Source organism: Anomaloglossus baeobatrachus, chromosome 9, assembly GCF_048569485.1.
Source record: "Anomaloglossus baeobatrachus isolate aAnoBae1 chromosome 9, aAnoBae1.hap1, whole genome shotgun sequence".
Lineage (NCBI taxonomy): Eukaryota > Metazoa > Chordata > Amphibia > Anura > Aromobatidae > Anomaloglossus > Anomaloglossus baeobatrachus.
The window spans coordinates 81,585,226-81,603,297 of NC_134361.1; the positions used below are offsets into that span (position 1 = coordinate 81,585,226).

Sequence of the window (18,072 nt, forward strand, 5' to 3'; positions counted from 1 at the left end):
AAAGGAGTAAAAGTGAGAGTAGAAAAGCCTGAAGTTGGTCCGGCTGTGTGCCCGGACAGTGACAGCAAGGTCAGCAGACGGCGGTGATTGTCCGCAGGGGTGACTGCTCGGAGGTTGCTGGAAGGACCGCGGACGGGTAGTGGCCCGGCGGTCTGGAGCAGTATACAAAGAACAGTCAGCACCAGGGCAGGGGCCTTTCGGATCCCGGCAAGGCTAGGAGTCGCCATAATTTGCCAAATCCGTCAGTGAAGGGGACGTCTGTCTCCAAACAACCAAGTCCCGATTGAAGGCAACAGTCCGACCGTTACGGAGAGACACCGCCACCGCCAGGGCACCAGTTTCTCAGGGCCAGCGCCTGCGGGCAAAGTAGGGCTCCTCCGGCCCATATCCAAGCCGGGGAGCGGGTTACCGGTGGGAACCCATCGCAACCATCATCAACATAGGTGCAGGACAGAGGGACCGTCACCGTCACCTACTGGGGAAAGCAAGTGCAGCCGTCCGTGGGAACCGTCTTTCCAGCCGTGAGTTTTACCGAGAACTGTGTCATCGTCTCAGGCTGAGTGAGTACCACAGTGCCGCAAGGCACAGCGCTGCCCCCGCGTCCCTGCGCCCACCAAGCCCTGCATCTCCCACCTCATCACTGGGCCACGGGATCACCAACCCCTACCCACGGAGGGGCAACACAACAACTGGCTGCTCCATACCATCACTCCCGGGATCCCCATACAGAGCAGTGGTGGTGCCAACAAATCACCACCACCGTGGGTGGCGTCACGGACAATAAACTATCCCAAATCCCAATCCCCTTTCACTCACGGGCGAGGAGTGCCGCTAGAGTCCCCGGGATCCGGCTCATCGCTCGAGCCACCGAGCAGCAGCAGGCCGCAGCAGCCGCGGCAGCCAGACCCGAGCAGCAGTGGGAGAGCGCGGCGTCCCCTCCTCCGCCCGCGACACTGGCTTCACAATGGATATGCAGATTTTGCTGCAGATTTTTGAAAATATGCGTCAAAATAGGCGTCAAAATACGTAGCGTGGGCACAGGACCTTATTGTGGAGACATTATACAGACAACTATGGTTGAACTGGACACCCTTCTGAAATTCTGTTTTGTTACCTAGCAATGGTGAACAAATATATCAACACGTGGCGACACTTGGTAATTCTTTGTAATAAACATTATGCTATAATGGGAAGTAGGTCACAGATGTTCCAGAAAATAGCTAGAGAAAATGATTCATAATTAGGTTACAGGATCAGTGAATAACAATTTTAACACCGACGTTACACAAAGAAATGTTCGGTTTCTTCCATAAAACTGACAATGATTCTTCACACACATACACAGTTGTATACATTCAGATAAATGTTCATTGTCAAGCGATATAATACCTTTTATACGCAGCACAGCACATACACAGTATCCGGATCATGCACATCCATGGAAGCAAAATTACGCAGCGTCTGTGCACAGGGCCAGTATTCTGCTCCATGCACAACCTGAATATTTTGTACTGTAGCAAATAAATTGAAAAGCAAAATTTAGCCATTCGTGATCAGATTCTTTTTTTCTATCAAAAAGAACAAATTCTTAAACGTTCCTCACTCAGTTCCCGTACATAGATAATAATGTTACCAATCTACAGCCAAAAACTAAAGCAGGAAATTTCCCTAATGCCAAGTACCAGTGATACCATATTGATTCAAAGTTTGGCTCTTCTTGATAGTCTAGTGCCAAGTACAAGCGAAATGACCCTGTCCCAGAGGAAAAGTTGCAGCGCTGGCAGTTATGTAATTACTGAAGGGCATAGCTGTGCCAATTCTGTCATCTCAAGAGCCATCAATTCAGTCCTGGTGACCAGAGCTGGCTGTGTGCCTTTTATACATTAGGCAGCTGAGTCAATCATCATCTGTCCGGGGAGAGCGCGTATACATATGGCAGCCAGAAATAGGCTGCTCTCTATAATGTCACACCAGAAAGGGTGGGTTCTAAGGACTAGTGATGGACTGCCCAGCTCTTCTGGATCCCCAAGGAATCCTTATTAAATATTCTTAACACATATTGCAGTCCAGTGCAGTCAAATCGGCAGGTTGAACAAGGTCATTTTACCCCCTACGAGAGCCATTCAGAAACTGTAAGTGGCTCTCACTGGGATATCGGCTCCCATCCTACACAGAAGGCAGCTGCCTCTTTGAGATAGATTAGTCACAAATGACCCATGATGACTTTTAGTACATGAGGAAGAGTGTTAGGCAGGGCATGTTGTTTGTGCTGGAAGTGGTCTTGGTGCTATTACTTATGGGACTGTAGAGGTTGGTACAGCTATGACAACCATGTAAAAGTAGGATGGCCACTAGAAGAAGCAGGGCCTCTTGTAACTTGACTAGTCTGATGGGGGCTTTTGTGATTACTGGGGATGTGGTAGCAGAGAGTTCCTTTCACCACTGCTACTACTTAAAGGGATCTGTCAGTAGGATCAACCCTCCTATGCTGTCTATATGGGCATGCAGGTCATAGAAAGCTGAATAAAATGATACCTCTGCGATATAATATTTTATTACAAAGAAATCCACGTCAGCTTGTCTAAATGAGTTGTTCCAGACTATGCGTCGGAGAATCGCATTACCTATTAGAGGTAGTGAAATTGATCCCCTTCTAATTGATTAAGGTTTAGTGGCAGCTGTGAGCTGTCATTACCCCCTTATTACTCAGATTGTCAGGGCAATCAGAATGACCCCCATAAAGTTCTGGGATTGTCGCATCTGATGGATGCAACAATCCTGGGCGGCTACAGGCTGCTATTTTCAGGCTGGGGGGCTCAATAAGCATGTGTCTCCCCAGCTTGAGAATACCAGCCCCCAGATGTTGGCTTTAGCATGGCCGGGTATCAAAATTGGGGAGGACCGCACGCAGTTTTTTTTTTTTTATTTATTAAAATAATTGTAAAAAAAAAAAAAGGCATGCGGTCCCTCTTGTTTTAATACACAGCCAAGATAAGCTCACAGCTGGGGGCTGCAGCCTGTAGCTGTATGCTTTATCTGTGCTAGGTATCATAATATGGGTGAACCTATGCCCCAATTTTTTTTTAACTTATTTATCTTTACAGCAATATAGACGACCACACAGCGCCTCTGATAGAAAGTAGTCAGACACGCCGTCACACAGGCTGGGGCGCATCTGACTGCGACCAATCAGAGACACGGAGACGGGAGGGGGAAACAGTGCATATGCATGAGGTTAATGAGCTGCCTCAGAAGTATGAGCAGCTGCGGGAGCAGTGTACAGCTGCACAAGAAACTAAGTATAACGCACCTTCTTTCCCTTATGTTTCTGTATTTATCCTTTTTTTTTTTCAATTATCCAAGTTGCCAGTCTTGCATTCTTACCCGGAGTTCCCTGGTAACTGCAGGCTCGGGGTCTGTGCTCGGGTTCCTTTGAACCCGTGTGGATCCAGACTTTTTACAGTCCAGGTCTGCCCATCACTACCTAGGAAGGTTGATCCTACTGACAGATTCCCTTCAAGGACAGTGAAGTTCAGGTTCATATATCACTGGTTGCAGACCATCACCGGTTGTGTACACGCTTGATCCCAATAATATCTACAGTGTCCAATGCTAAAGAACTGCATGTAGAAACGTCTAAACCAATGAACCATATGACTATGAATATTAACAACAGCAATAGTGCCAGAACTGTGTTACCAATATAAGAATTGTTTATTTACAAGCTGTTACATGAGAAAGGTTTCTACAAATTATCAGAAATATATAGGATGGCATCAATAAGATCTTCATTCTTCCTTAAAGCTTTTACAGCAACGTTCCTCTCCACCGATAATTGATCCATCAGCACCTCAATGTCTCTGGCATCCAAACCAGTCTCATCTCCTGCTACTTCCCCAAATGCCTGAAACACTGCTCCATTGGCCATAAATGAAGATATATTGTCCTTCGTCACTACCTTTCCTTTACAGACAAGTCTTATCTTCTCTGGGGGAATTCTTAGGTGGCAGCACAGGAATAAGAAGGTTTCCTCCCCACTTCCACTTTTCGGCACTTCGACATCCAATCGTGTAAGTTGTTTTTTTACTTTTATTTTAAAGTAACATTCTGACTGTTCCTTCTGAAGATCTGCTCCTTCCATTGTAGAGATGAATTTATGATCCAGCTAGTGTTTTAAACAGAAATGGTCAGTGACAGAAGAATTAATTCAGGACTGGAAATATTAAATTAGTATTTGAAGAACAATAATTTACTGATTAATTCATAAGAGTTTGATATCTACTTTGTACTTGGAGACTTGGACCACAAGACTCTCCTGGCAAAATATAAAATAAGAAGAAAAACATAGAAATGTTTAAGGTCGAATTCATATGGGCTGTCTATCATGGTCTGAGCACCCATCGCGATACATGGACTGGCCAGGGGTCTTCTGACCCCAACTTTACAGTTCACAAGTTCAGGTCAGGAGACCCATGGTAATTCTATACATTGCGGTCTGTGCTCAGATCCTGATACACAGATGTTTGAATTCAGCCTAATGACTTGTTCAACACTTTTTGCAAAGGGTTAAGAGTGGTTTGGAAAAAAATATATATAAAAAGCGATACTTACTTTCTCCTACTGCTCATGACTCCAATTCTAACCAGCTGGTTATTCTGCAGCTCCGGTCACCTTCATGCAGCAGAGCTGGAAGCGACGCTGGACCATCCTGGATTACGCCGGACATGGAGGGCTTTTTCGGGCTTATTAAAGTGGTGAATGAGGGTATATGTTTGTGTTTTTTATTTCTAATAAAGGATTTTTTCGGGTGTGTGTGTTTATTTACTGTCACTTACAGATTAATCATGGAAGGTATCTCGGGGAGACGCCTGACATGATTAATCTAGGACTTATTGGCAGCTATGGGCTGCCAATAACTCCTTATTACCCCGATTTGCCAACGCACCAGGGCAAATCGGGAAGAGCCGGGTACAGTCCCAGAACTGTCGCATATAATGTATGCGGCAATTCTGGGCGGCTGCTGACTGATATTGTTAGGCTGGGGGGCTCCCCATAACGTGGAGCTCCCCATCGTGAGAATACCAGCCTTCAGCCGTATGGCTTTATCTGGCTGGTTTTAAAATTGGGGGGGACCGAACGCCGTTTTTTTTAATTAATTATTTATTTCACTGCACAGTATAGACACGCCCACCGGCTGCTGTGATTGGGTGCAGTGAGACACCTGTCACTCAGCGTGGGGGGCGTGTCTCACTGCAACCAATCATAGGCGTCGGTGGGCGGGGAAAGCAGGGAATACGAGATTGTTTAATGGGCAGCCGGCTTGTTCAATATAGTAAAAGCCGCCGGAGCAGTGTGAACGCCGTGCAGCGCCGCGCCGGGAATCGGGGATCGGTGAGTATGAGAGAGGGGGTAAGAGGGATAGTCTGACATGGACAGAGAGGGACAGATAGTGATCGACTGACAGAGATTAGTGAATGACAGACATTGTGAGGCGCTTCAGAACGCAGCTTTTCAGCTGCGCTCTGAAGCGGACCTTTTTTAAGCTGCGGTGCAGAGCGCACACCTGCGCACATAGCCTCAGACACCAAAATCGTATGAGGGATGTCACATGTTACAATTGACTAGGTTCGTGCAACAAAACGCTCAATTCTAGACAAAGATACGATGTGTTTGCGATCAACGGTTTTGCGTTCAATCCTGATCGCACGTAGGTGTCACACGCAGATACCTCACAAACGATGCCGGATGTGCGTCACTTACAACTTGACCCCAACGACGGATTGTGAGATATATTGAAGCGTGTAAAGCGGGCTTTAGAGCCGTGGGTGGGACAGTGCTGTGTGCGCAGCTGTTAACCTGTTAAATGCCGCTGTCAATCTCTGTTTTATACTCTTTCCTTGCTCCCATGGCTAGGAGCATATTTTTTTAACACATCCAGTTTGTGGAAATTATTTTTAATCTTAGATCTACTAATTAAAATGTCCTTTGTTCATAGGAAAAACCCCTGAAACAGTTACCTCGGTCTTGACCATGAAGAGCAGAGAAGGGGAAAAAAAACTTTAAAAGGGTTGTTTGGGCTGAAATAAAAAGTCTGCTGTCACTCTATATGACTGCACACTGCTCAATCATGACAGTGAGTGATGTGCACACTGTCACGATTCTCCTATATGCTCCATTAGATTGGGCGGTTATACAAATACAAATTTCATACTTGCGGTCATATGTTGACTAGATGCCTGCATTTCTTTTAATTCTCTTTTATTGACCGCAGCCAGTGACTTTAATCAGGACATAACTGCAAGTGTGGAATTTGCATATATATGGTCACATGACTGCCCGCCTGCAGGGGGAATACAGGGGAATCATGACAGTGTGCAAACTTTTCATTTCAGCCCAGTCAATCACTAATTATGGCTGACTGTACTAACTTGGCAGTGTCATATCAAAGCTGGTAGATAACATGAGAGACATAACAAGCAGTAGGACGTGTTTGCACCTATTTTCAGATTTACCATAAGCATAAAGACTAATAATAATAATAATAATAATAATAATAATAATAATTATCCACAACAAACATCTGCTTGTGTTCAGCCTCCACCACTATACATGAATCTTGCAGTCACTGACCAGCAGAGCGGTCTCGTCCAGCACACGCTTCCTGCACCGACCACACAGCGACTATCTCTACAACACAAACCAACGATTCTGCATAATCATCCCGCAGGCTCGGGTGTATTTTCCAATAAATAATCACTCAAAAAAATTATTAGTGTTTTTTTTTTCTTTTTTGTTCTGTAAATTAATAATTAATTAACCCTTACAATGAACTACAAACAATAACGAATCTGCTGCATGCGTGTCACAGACGTGTTATATACATTCTCTGGGGTTGCAGGGACCTCTTGTGGTAGATGAAATACATTACAAGGACACATTCTTGGAAATACTGCACATTGCTGTGTGTATGGGAGGTTGTATGTAAAATGTTGTGTACGTATCCTGCTAGAGAAAATAAAAATAAATTGCTCTGCAATAACTGCAAAGTTATTTTCACACACTGAGTTTTCATGTGAATTTTTCGGACAAAAATATCCCAAATAAAAATGCTTTAGTCCATGTGCGCATGCTGCGGATTTACCGCGGATTTTACTGCGGATTTGCTGCAGAAAATGTTTCTAACATTTCTGCAGTCATTCCCCAGCAAAACCTATGAGTATAAAAAAATGCTGTGCGCACACTGCGTTTTTTTATACATGCGGATTTACCCGCGGAATTTCCGCAGCGCTGTGCCCGACGGCACGGTGGTACTCACTCAGCCAATGACGTAGACGGAGTCTCTGGTAAAACAAACGGCTGGATGGACGGGTCCCGCAGCCGGCCGCGGTTGTCACTCCCAGTAGGTTGGCGGTGACTGTCTCTCCCTGCACCTGTGATGTGTTTTCGGCTCAGATGGCTTCCCACCGGTAGCCCACTCCCCAGCGGTGTATTTGCAAGAGGAGCCCCTTTTTGCCCGCAGGCTCTGGCCCTGGGAACTCTAGCTGTGGCGGTAGCTGTATTTCCCTTCACGGTTGAGCGGTTGCCTTCAGTCGGGTCTTTGCTGCTGGGAAACCCCGGAGGTTCCCGTCGCTGACGGATTTGACCGGTTTAACAGAGACTCCTAGCCTGGTCGGGGTCCGTAGGCCCTGCCGAATGGTGCTGGCTTCTCTTCGCTCTCCGGTTCGGTACCGGCGGGCCACTGCCCGTCCCCGGTCCTTACGGTTATGCGTCAATCGGCCTCTCCTGCAGACGGTCACCACCGTCTGCCAACCTTGCTGTATGTGCCTGCGACACGTACCCGGACACGGTCAGTCTGCTCCTCCACTACCACTTCACTCCTTCCACTTCACTCTCCCTAACTCAACCACTGTCCTTTCCCGCCTCCAGGACTGTGAACTCCTCGGTGGGTGGAGCCAACCGCCTGGCTCCACCCCACCTGGTGTGGACATCAGCCCCTGGAGGGAGGCAACAAGGATTTGTGTGTGTGACTGATGTGCCTAAGCGGGGTGTGAGGTGTGTTGTTGCAGTACCTGTGACGTCCTGGCTTGTCCAGGGCGCCACATTCCCCCTTGGTTAAACGCAGACCGTCCGCGGGCTGCCCGTCCATCACCGGTTTTATTTTTAACTGTAAAAAAAGTAGAAAAACACATAAAACATCAACATACACATTTCTTTATAGAACTTCCCTTAACGGGAGGGCACCTTCTTAAACTTTACTAAACGGTAGTAAGTTTTATTAACGGTAACTGCTTCCGCTCTCCCCCCCGCCCAAACAACCTGGCCCTGATGCTGCCCCTAAGAAGTGGGCAGCACCCCTTGCCCCAGTCCATCACCAGGCTGCCCGAGCGGGTACGGTCCCTTTCAGGGGACCCACGTCCATGGGGGACCCCTGACCCCCGGAGGATGGCCACCGGTCCTGGTGGTGGCCGGGCTCCAGCCTACTCCGCTGCGGGCCCTTCCTCCAATCTGCCTCTCCGGAGGCGGTAACGGAATAAAACAAAATATTTACATGCCACAAGTTTGTGGTTGCCCTGCAAGTTCTCGGGCGTGTCCGTAAGCAGTTTCTTACGCAACGGTTGCAGAAAGTCCCTACGGGGACTAGTTGCCGGCAACGGCCGGTTCAATCACGGAGGTAAATCAGGTAACATCTTCGGTTGATTTAATCTTATCATTCGATTACATATTCACATTCAACAGTTAACGATACTGGTGGTCCCAACAGGGACAACTTGCGGCGGAGGACCGCTGCCATCACTTCAGGTCCACCCCACCGACCGGGGGAGGGGGCTGGGCTGGTGCTTGGGGCCCCTGGCCTTCTCTCAGCCTAGCGTCCAGGGCAAACCAGCCCCTCTCCCCGCAGTGCCGGGTATAGGTGACGAGGTCACCGGGGAGCAGGTTGCGGCCCGGGTGGTCCTCCGGCAGGTGGTCATTCACGTCCCTTCGGGCCACAAAAACTTCGGCCTCCAGGCCCGGTTCAAAGATGAAGCCGTATCCTCTACGGACGTCGAATCTCCTCACTTGCCCCTCATATCTCGGGCCCCGTACTCGGAAGGTGGCTCTGCGGAGGCTCTCTTTTTCTCTAATAGTGCGGGCTACCAGCTCTGCCTTCCTCTTCTCCCTCTCCGCAATCTCCTGGCCCAGCGGGGTCGGCTCCCTGTCCCAGTAAGGGGCTGCTGCAAGCCCCTGCGCGCGGGTCGGGCCCCGCGAGACTTCCTTTACGCTGCACATTACTGGCATTCTGGGTGGAAGGTCCCGCGGTGTCATGGCCTGGGGTGCTGCCTCACAGCAACAACCCGGCGCAGCCTCAGCCGAAGCGTGGGGGACGGGTACAGGGGTCCTCTCCCGCTTGACCTCCGCCTCCTCCTGCACGAGACGGGTGGCCGGAGTCGGTACGGGACTAGGCACGGTCACATGTGCCTCCGGTATATCTCCGCCGACGGGCTCGGCCTTTGGTATCTTCCATGGGAGCGGTTCAGGACGGTCACGGGCCTCGGCTGCAGGTCAGTCCGCTTGGGCGGATTGGCAGGGTACCGCTACCGGTTGCGGTGGTAGCGGGCCTTGTGGCGTGGCAGCAGCAGCCAACACGGGCAGCGGGGGAGGCAGCAGGACGAGCGGGCGAGGACCGGGCCCCTCAGCCGCGACGACCGACCCGATAGGGATACAGGGGCGTGGGTCGCTTAACCGCTTTTTCAAAACTTCGCGTCTCCGTATGGCCGCCATCACATCCGCCATGCCTCCACCCACGCCGCGGTGCCGGGCGCGGGGGCTACGGTGTTGCTGGTCGGACGGTGCATCGTTGCAGCGGCCTCTTCCAGGAACCAAAGATGGCCGCAGAGTCCTGGCGTCCCTGCTTTTATAGCCGCGGTCTACATGCGGCCGGATGCCATCCGTACCCCCTTGGTTTCTTTCCGGCACCTCCTCTTCAGGGGCGGAGCTTCGGCTTTCGCGCCTCCACTGCTCAGGAAGACGCTCGAGCGGGGAACTTTTCGTGCCCAAGATGGCGGCTTCTGAAAATTTTCGGCCGGACACCTTCGGCGGGACACAAGGCGCACTTCTACCAGGCGGTAGAACGGTAAGATCCTGTTCGTGATGCCAAGTTGTCGCGGGCGGGGAGGGGACGCTGCGCTCCTCACGCTCGAGTCTGACGCTGATGCTGCTGCTCGGTGGCTCGAGCGGTGGGCCGGATCCGGGGACTCGAGCGGCGCTCCTCGCCCATGAGTGAAAAGGGGTGGTTGGATTGGGGAATTTAGTCCGTGACGCCACCCACGGTTTGTGGTGAGGTTGGGACACCACCGCTGCTCTGGACAGGGAATCCCGGGACTGATGACAGGGAGCAGCCGAGATGTTTCTCTCCCCTCCGTGGGTAGGGGAATTTGGTGGTCCCGGGGCCCGGTGATGGGGACTGGAAGGTGGATGGCAGGGTTTGGTGAGGTGCAGGGTCGCGGCGGCAGCGCTGTGCCCGACGGCACGGTGGTACTCACTCAGCCAATGACGTAGACGGAGTCTCTGGTAAAATAAACGGCTGGATGGACGGGTCCCGCAGCCAGCTGCGGTTGTCACTCCCGGTAGGTTGGCGGTGACTGTCTCTCCCTGCACCTGTGATGTGTTTTCGGCTCAGATGGCTTCCCACCGGTAGCCCGCTCCCCAGCGGTGTATTTGCCAGAGGAGCCCCTTTTTGCCTGCAGGCTCTGGCCCTGGGAACTCTAGCTGTGGCGTAGCTGTATTTCCCTTCACGGTTGAGCGGTTGCCTTCAGTCGGGTCTTTGCTGCTGGGAAACCCCGGAGGTTCCAGTCGCTGACGGATTTGACCGGTTTAACAGAGACTCCTAGCCTGGTCGGGGTCCGTAGGCCCTGCCGAATGGTGCTGGCTTCTCTTCGCTCTCCGGTTCGGTACCGGCGGGCCACTGCCCGTCCCCGGTCCTTACGGTTATGCGTCAATCGGCCTCTCCTGCAGACGGTCACCACCGTCTGCCAACCTTGCTGTATGTGCCTGGGCCACGTACCCGGACACGGTCAGTCTGCTCCTCCACTACCACTTCACTCCTTCCACTTCACTCTCCCTAACTCAACCACTGTCCTTTCCCGCCTCCAGGACTGTGAACTCCTCGGTGGGTGGAGCCAACCGCTTGGCTCCACCCCACCTGGTGTGGACATCAGCCCCTGGAGGGAGGCAACAAGGATTTGTGTGTGTGACTGATGTGCCTAACCGGGGTGTGGGGTGTGTTGTTGCAGTACCTGTGACATCCTGGCTTGTCCAGGGCGCCACAATAACATTAGTTTCATTGACTAAAAACAGCCCGTTCCCCGCCGCGATCAACAGCCTCATGACATAGTAACAGGGTGCCAATGTGTTGCCATGATAGCGCGGGGGTCAGATGATCATGACTCACGTCCTGTGAATGTCAACAGAGTGCTGGCACTCACAGGAGATCAGCATTTCTGCTGAACAGAGAGCAATGCTGAAGCACCACTCTGATCAGCACAAGCAATCAGACTGTACAGTGTGAGGTAGCGACCACCAATGTTGTGGATGGTCGCAGTGGAGAAGGATCCCCCTGTGATACTGAAGGTGTGACTGTGGGACTTGTAGTTCCACAGAACTTGGGTTGTAATTAAGGGTTAGGTTCCCTTTAAACTGTGACCAGTGTGATGGACAGAGCTGGAGAATCACATACCTCCACCTGTGGGTGTATCCGGTTGGGTTTTAAGAGACTGTTAGTTTTAGGAACAGGGGGAAGCCTGAGAGTGCTGCACATGGAGGATGTGTGCTGGAGATCTCAGTCTGTGTGAAGACTGAAGAGAGACTCCTGGAAATCAGTCCCGGTGATGACTGGGGAAAAATACTGCAGCCTGGCTGGAGAGGGCTGGAGGCTGCAGGAAGCAACCACAGTGACTTGTGTTTGCTGGCTGGAGCCAGAGTGTGGAGAATCCACTATGGACACTTAATTGGACTGGAAGCCCACGGTATGTGGATGTTATATTTTCCTTTAAGTCAGGAGAGGCTTCATTGTGTTTTGGAAGGGCAGTTTATGTTGGTTACTAATAAACTGCTGCATTTTTGAGAGAGACTGTGTTGCCTGTGTATGCCTAAGCTACCCTGCACCGCTGCAAGCGAGTAAAACCCCCGGGTTGCGGTAAGCAACGTTCACATATGGTGGAGAATGCGGGCAGCAATCCAGGCAGCACGTCTAGCAACTGCAGAAGTGTTGCCTGTGGATTGGCGGGTCCACGAAAACAATTTTCGAAGCCGTCTGCAGTGGATCGGCGGGTCCACGAAAATCGTGTTGGCGCACTCAAGCAGCTGGCGGTGGATCGGTGGGTCCACGAACAGGGACAGCGTACTCCAGCTGCTGGCGGTGAATCTGCGGGTCTGCGGGGTTCCGTGCTGCAGTGGCGAGAGACCAGTGACTGGAGGTTCCAGGCCAACCCAGAATTGCGGGGCCCTGTTTGGTGAGCAGTGATACACCACAGGCTGGAGATCCTGGTTGTACGGGCGGTACAACCTGGAAAGGTTAGTGGTTCTCTAACCCCCCCCTCCCTCTTTAGACCACCGGGTATTACCCATTGGAGCGCCCCTCCTGTTTGTTTTCTTGTTTCAGCATGGAGGGCGCACAAATGGATGCTATGGAGGAGCTGTACCAGTTCCTTGTGTGTGGACAGCAGGAGCCGTCAGTGCGCACTGATGTGGCAGCAGTAGACCAGTTGATGAACTCCCTTCTGGGGCCAATACGAACACAGGGTGCCCAGCGAGATAAAGGGGAACTGTGTGAATTTGGGTCTAAAGACACTGCAAGGAAGCCACAGAAACCCCAAAAGGAGGCGGAATCCCAGAAAGGGGTGGTTAGCCAAAAGGGGACAGAGGCCCAGAAAGGGGTAGTCGCTCAAAAGGGGGCGGAGTCCCGGAAAAGGGCGGTTACCCAAACGGGGACAGAGGCCCGGAAAGGGGTGGTTACCCAAAAGGGGGCGGGGTCCCAGAAAACGGTGGTGACACGAAAAGGGGCGGAGCATCCCAAATCCGAAGGTGTAGTGGCACCAATGGACAGTAGCCAAGGACAATGGTGTTCATGCTATTCGTGTCCGGTCTGCGGTACAGACTGCCCGGCTGACAAGAAGTCACGTCTGTGTTCTGTGGAAGTTGATGGCAAATGTGTGACTGGGCTGGTAGACTCGGTGAGCTTGGTGTCCCTGGTGAGGGCCACGCTCGATACCTACCCGATTCTTGGAAGGATGGAAGCCCGCTGCAGACATGGGAACATTGGAGAGTATCCACGGTCCCGAGTGGTCGTTGAGACGGATGGGGTGTTTGGATCCGTTAATGTTGGGGTAGTGCCTGACTTACCGCATCCCATTATAATAGGCCGGGACTTTAATTTTTTTGAGGACTTGTGGTCGATGGCAGAAATGGAGAAATGGCCAGCTGCTTGTGTAAAAGCCGGAAAGGCTCAAAGGAAGCCCTATCACAGCGGGAGGCTGAAAGTGTTCCTAGTAGTATGATATTGTGTAATAAGGGGAAGACCGTTAAAAATGGGAGAGCTCCAGACAGGGGGTTCAACACTTGGTTAAGTGGGGGCTTGTTAGTCCAGGACACCAGGGGGAGTGACACTGACTCTAGTAACCTGACGACTGAGTACAGTGAGGTACAGACAGTTGAGAAAGATAAAATCTAGTGATGAGCGAGTACTAAAAAGCTCGGGTGCTCGAAGCTCGGGCCGAGCCTCCCAAGATACTCGTGTACTCGGGCCGAGCAACGAGCCCAATGTTATCCTATGGGAGACCCGAGTATTTTTGTGAAATGACCCCCCGGCAGCATGTAGAAACCCTAAAAATGTCACAAAAGTCTCAGAAGAGTGCTCAAATGACATGGCAACAGCATGGGGAAGACCCCTTGAAGCATTTATCACTCAAAAGTCACAGCTGTGAACAATTTTGTCCGCGTTTCACGCCATTTTTACGGACTCACCAGAAAACCTTCCAAAATGACCCCAAAATGATTTTTCATGGCAGAAATGTTAAGGGCACATACCCAATAGTGAGATAGAGCTGGTGTATGTTACTTTTTGAGATTAATACATGAAAGATTTTACGTGAAAACATTGTGTGGCACTCCGATGTCCCTGAGAAGAGACGTACATGAAGGCCTCTTGAGTCTAATGTGCCCATTTTGAGGAAGTGACTGAGTCTTTGTAGTATTTTCCTTTGCCAGGGCAGTCCAAAATTGTGAGGTTCACCAATGCCCCTGCATACAGACGTGCATGAGGGCCTGTAAACCTGAAGTGCCCATTGTAAGGAAGTGGGTGTATTATAGTATAGCCCTTAGGCAGGGCAGCCAAAAATTGGGAGGCTCCACGTTGTCCCTGGATAGAGACGTGCATGATGGCCTCAAAACATTAAGTGTCCATTGTCAGGAAGTGGGTGTATTATAGTATAGCCCTTAGGCAGGGCAGCCAAAAATTGGGAGGCTCCACGTTGTCCCTGGATAGAGACGTGCATGATGGCCTCAAAACATTAAGTGTCCATTGTCAGGAAGTGGGTGTATTATAGTATAGCCCTTAGGCAGGGCAGCCAAAAATTGGGAGGCTCCACGTTGTCCCTGGGTAGAGACGTGCATGAGGGCCTCAAAACATTGTTCCCATTGCAAAGGAGCGGGTCTCCTGTCGTTGTAATGTCCATTCTGCAAAGAATGGGCGAAAAAATTTACCACTGGGGGTATACCTGAAACAAAGGCCTAAGTATTGCAATTTGTAACGGTCATCATCATGGTGGCGCATGAGGAGAAGGAGGAGCAGTCCAGCGATTATCCAAAGTCCAGAAGTGTGTACCCATGGGTGACTGGAGGTACATGGCAAACTTTAAATTCCGCTCTCATTTGCTGGTGGTGTGGTGAAGTCTGGCCCAATCCAACCCTTGTTCATCTTGATCAGAGTCAGCCTGTCAGCATTTTCAGTTGACAGGCGGGTGCGTTTATCTGTAATGATTCCACCTGCGGCACTAAAAACACGCTCTGACAAAACCCTAGCAGCAGGGCAGGCCAGGACTTCCAAGGCGTAGAGAGCCAATTCATGCCACGTGTCCAGCTTGGATACCCAATAATTGTAAGGCACAGAGGAATGTCGGAGTACAGTTGTTCGATCTGCAAGGTACTCCTTCAGCATCTGGGCAAACTTAGGATTTCTTGTGGCACTACCCCGCACCTCAGGGGCTGTGGTACGTGAGGGGCTGAGAAAACTGTCCCACATCTTAAAGACTGTTCCCCTACCTCTGGCGGATTGGACTTGTGCCTCTCTCGGCTGTACGCCTCGGTTGTCCACTGATTCCTGACCTATGCCGCTAGCGTTTTGTGAGGGGAATGCTTTGCCTACTTCCGTGACTATGGCCTTCCGGAACTGCTGCATTTTGGTTGACCTCTCCTCCACGGGAATAAGAGACAAAAAGTTCTCCTTGTAGCGTGGGTCTAACAGTGTTACCAACCAGTAATGATTGTCGGCCAAGATGTTCTTAACGCGAGGGTCACGAGACAGGCAGCTTACCATAAAGTCAGCCATGTGCGCCAGACTCTTAACAGCCAGGACTTCAGTAGCCTGACCAACAAGATGACTGAACATGCTGTCCTCCTCCTCCTCCTCCTCCTCCTCCTCCTCCTCATCTACCCTATCCTCTGGCCAGCCACGCTGAACCGAGGATATGACTGGTGTGCATGTCATATCCTCAATTTGGCCGGAGAGTTGCTCCATGTCTTCATCCTCCTCCTCGTCATAGTCCTCCACTGCACGTTGTGATGAGACGAGGCTGGGCTGTGTGTTATCACCCACACCCACTACTGTTTCTTGCTGCAACTCATCGCGCTCCGCCTGCAATGCATCATGTTTGTTTTTCAGCAGAGACCGTTTTAGAAGGCAGAGTAGCGGTATGGTGACGCTAATAATGGCGTCATCACCACTCACCATCTTGGTGGAGTCCTCAAAGTTTTGGAGGATGGTACATAGGTCTGACATCCATCTCCACTCCTCAGGTGTTATGTGTGGAGTTTGACCCATTTCCCGACGGCTTAGGTGATGCAGGTACTCAACAACTGCCCTCTTCTGCTCACATATCCTGACCAACATGTGCAGAGTTGAATTCCAACGCGTGGGGACATCACACACCAGTCTGTGAGCCGGAAGATGCAAACGGCGCTGAAAGCCGGCAAGGCCGGCTGAAGCAGTAGGTGACTTTCGAAAATGTGCAGACAGGCGGCGAACTTTTACCAGCAGATCAGACAGCTCTGGGTATGACTTTAGAAACCGCTGAACCACGAGGTTGAGCACATGGGCCACGCATGGAACATGTGTCAGCTGGCCTCGCCTCAAAGCCGCCACCAGGTTACGGCCATTGTCACACATGACCTTTCCTGGCTTTAGGTTCAGAGGTGTGAGCCAGTGATCTGCCTGCTGTTTCAGAGCTGTCCACAGCTCTTCTGCATTGTGGGGTTTGTCACCTATGCAGATTAGCTTCAGCACAGCCTGTTGCCGCTTCGCCGAGGCAGTGCTGCAGTGCTTCCAGCTTGTGACTGGTGTGGAGGGTACAGTGGATGAGGATGCGCAGGAGGAGGAGGAGGCTGAAGAGCATGACATTCTGGAGCTGTAGAGTGTGGGTGAAACACTGACTGAGGTAGGGCCTGCAAACCTTGGTGTGGGAAGGACGTGTTCCGTCCCTCGCTCAGACTGGGTCCCAGCTTCCACAATATTAACCCAGTGTGCCGTCAACGAGATGTAGCGGCCTTGCCCACAAGCACTTGTCCACGTGTCTGTGGTTAGGTGGACCTTGGGTGAAACAGCGTTGTTCAGGGCACGTGTGATGTTTTGTGACACGTGGTTATGCAACGCGGGGACGGCACACCGGGAGAAATAGTGGCGGCTGGGGACCGAGTAACGTGGGACAGCTGCCGCCATCAGGTCACGGAATGCTTCTGTCTCCACCAGCCTAAAAGGCAACATTTCCAGCGCAAGCAGTCACGAAATGTTAGCATTTAGAACTGTGGCATGTGGGGTGTTGGCAGTGTATTTGCGCCTGCGTTCAAAGGTTTGCTGAATGGATAACTGAACGCTGCGCTGGGACAAGGACGTGCTTGATGATGGTGTTCTTTCTGCGTAGGCAACTGCAGGTGCAGGAGTGGAGGAGGCTTGTTCGCAGGCAGCATGGACAGGGGATTGGCTCGCATGCACAACCAGCGAAGACGTAGCAGTGACATCAGCAAGCACTGCTCCTCGACTCTGTTGTACTTCCCACAAAGTCGGGTGCTTGGCTGACATGTGCCTGATCATGCTGGTGGTGGTCAGGCTGCTAGTTTTGGTACCCCTGCTGATGCTGGCACGGCAGGTGTTGCAAATGGCCTTTTTTGAATCATCTGGATCCAACTTAAAAAACTGCCAGACTCGGGAAGACCTAACATTTGTACAGGCACCTTGTGTCGTCGTGTTGTTCCGGGGAACGGTTGCCTGACTTCTGCCTGGGGCCACCACCCTGCTTCTTACTGCCTGTTGTGATGCTACGCCTCCCTCCCCCTGTGCACTGCTGTCCTCGCTCTGCATATCCTCCTGCCAGGTTGGGTCAGTTACTGGATCATCCACCACGTCGTCTTCCTCTTCCGCACCCTGCTCCTCCTCCTGACTTCCTGACAATTGTGTCTCATCATCGTCCACCACAGACACGTTGCCAACTTCGTGAGAACGTGGCTGCTCAAATATTTGGCCATCTGTACAGACGATCTCCTCATGACCCACTTCAATATGAGCTGGCGAGAGGCCAGAATGTGTGAATGGAAACGTGAACAGCTCTTCCGAGTGTCCAAGTGTGGGATCATTAATGTCCGAGGAGGACGTGTACTCAGCCTGGTGGTAGGAAGGAGGATCAGGTTCAGAAATGTGCGGTGCAGTATCACGGCTACTGACACTTGACCGTGTGGAAGACAGAGTGTTTGTGGTGGTGCCAATCTGACTGGAAGCATTATCTGCTATCCAACTAACAACCTGTTGACACTGGTCTTGGTTCAAGAGCG

General features: G+C 51.2%; 1 long non-coding RNA gene across 1 annotated transcript; it reads right to left on the bottom strand.

Moving 5' to 3' along the window:
- Positions 1–3,695: 3,695 nt before the first annotated feature.
- Positions 3,696–6,700, bottom strand: LOC142250493 (uncharacterized). The gene is made up of 2 exons (XR_012725199.1): positions 6,631–6,700; positions 3,696–4,165 (listed from the first exon to the last, which is right to left on the bottom strand). It is a non-coding gene; the product is annotated as an uncharacterized LOC142250493 (long non-coding RNA).
- Positions 6,701–18,072: the final 11,372 nt, after the last annotated feature.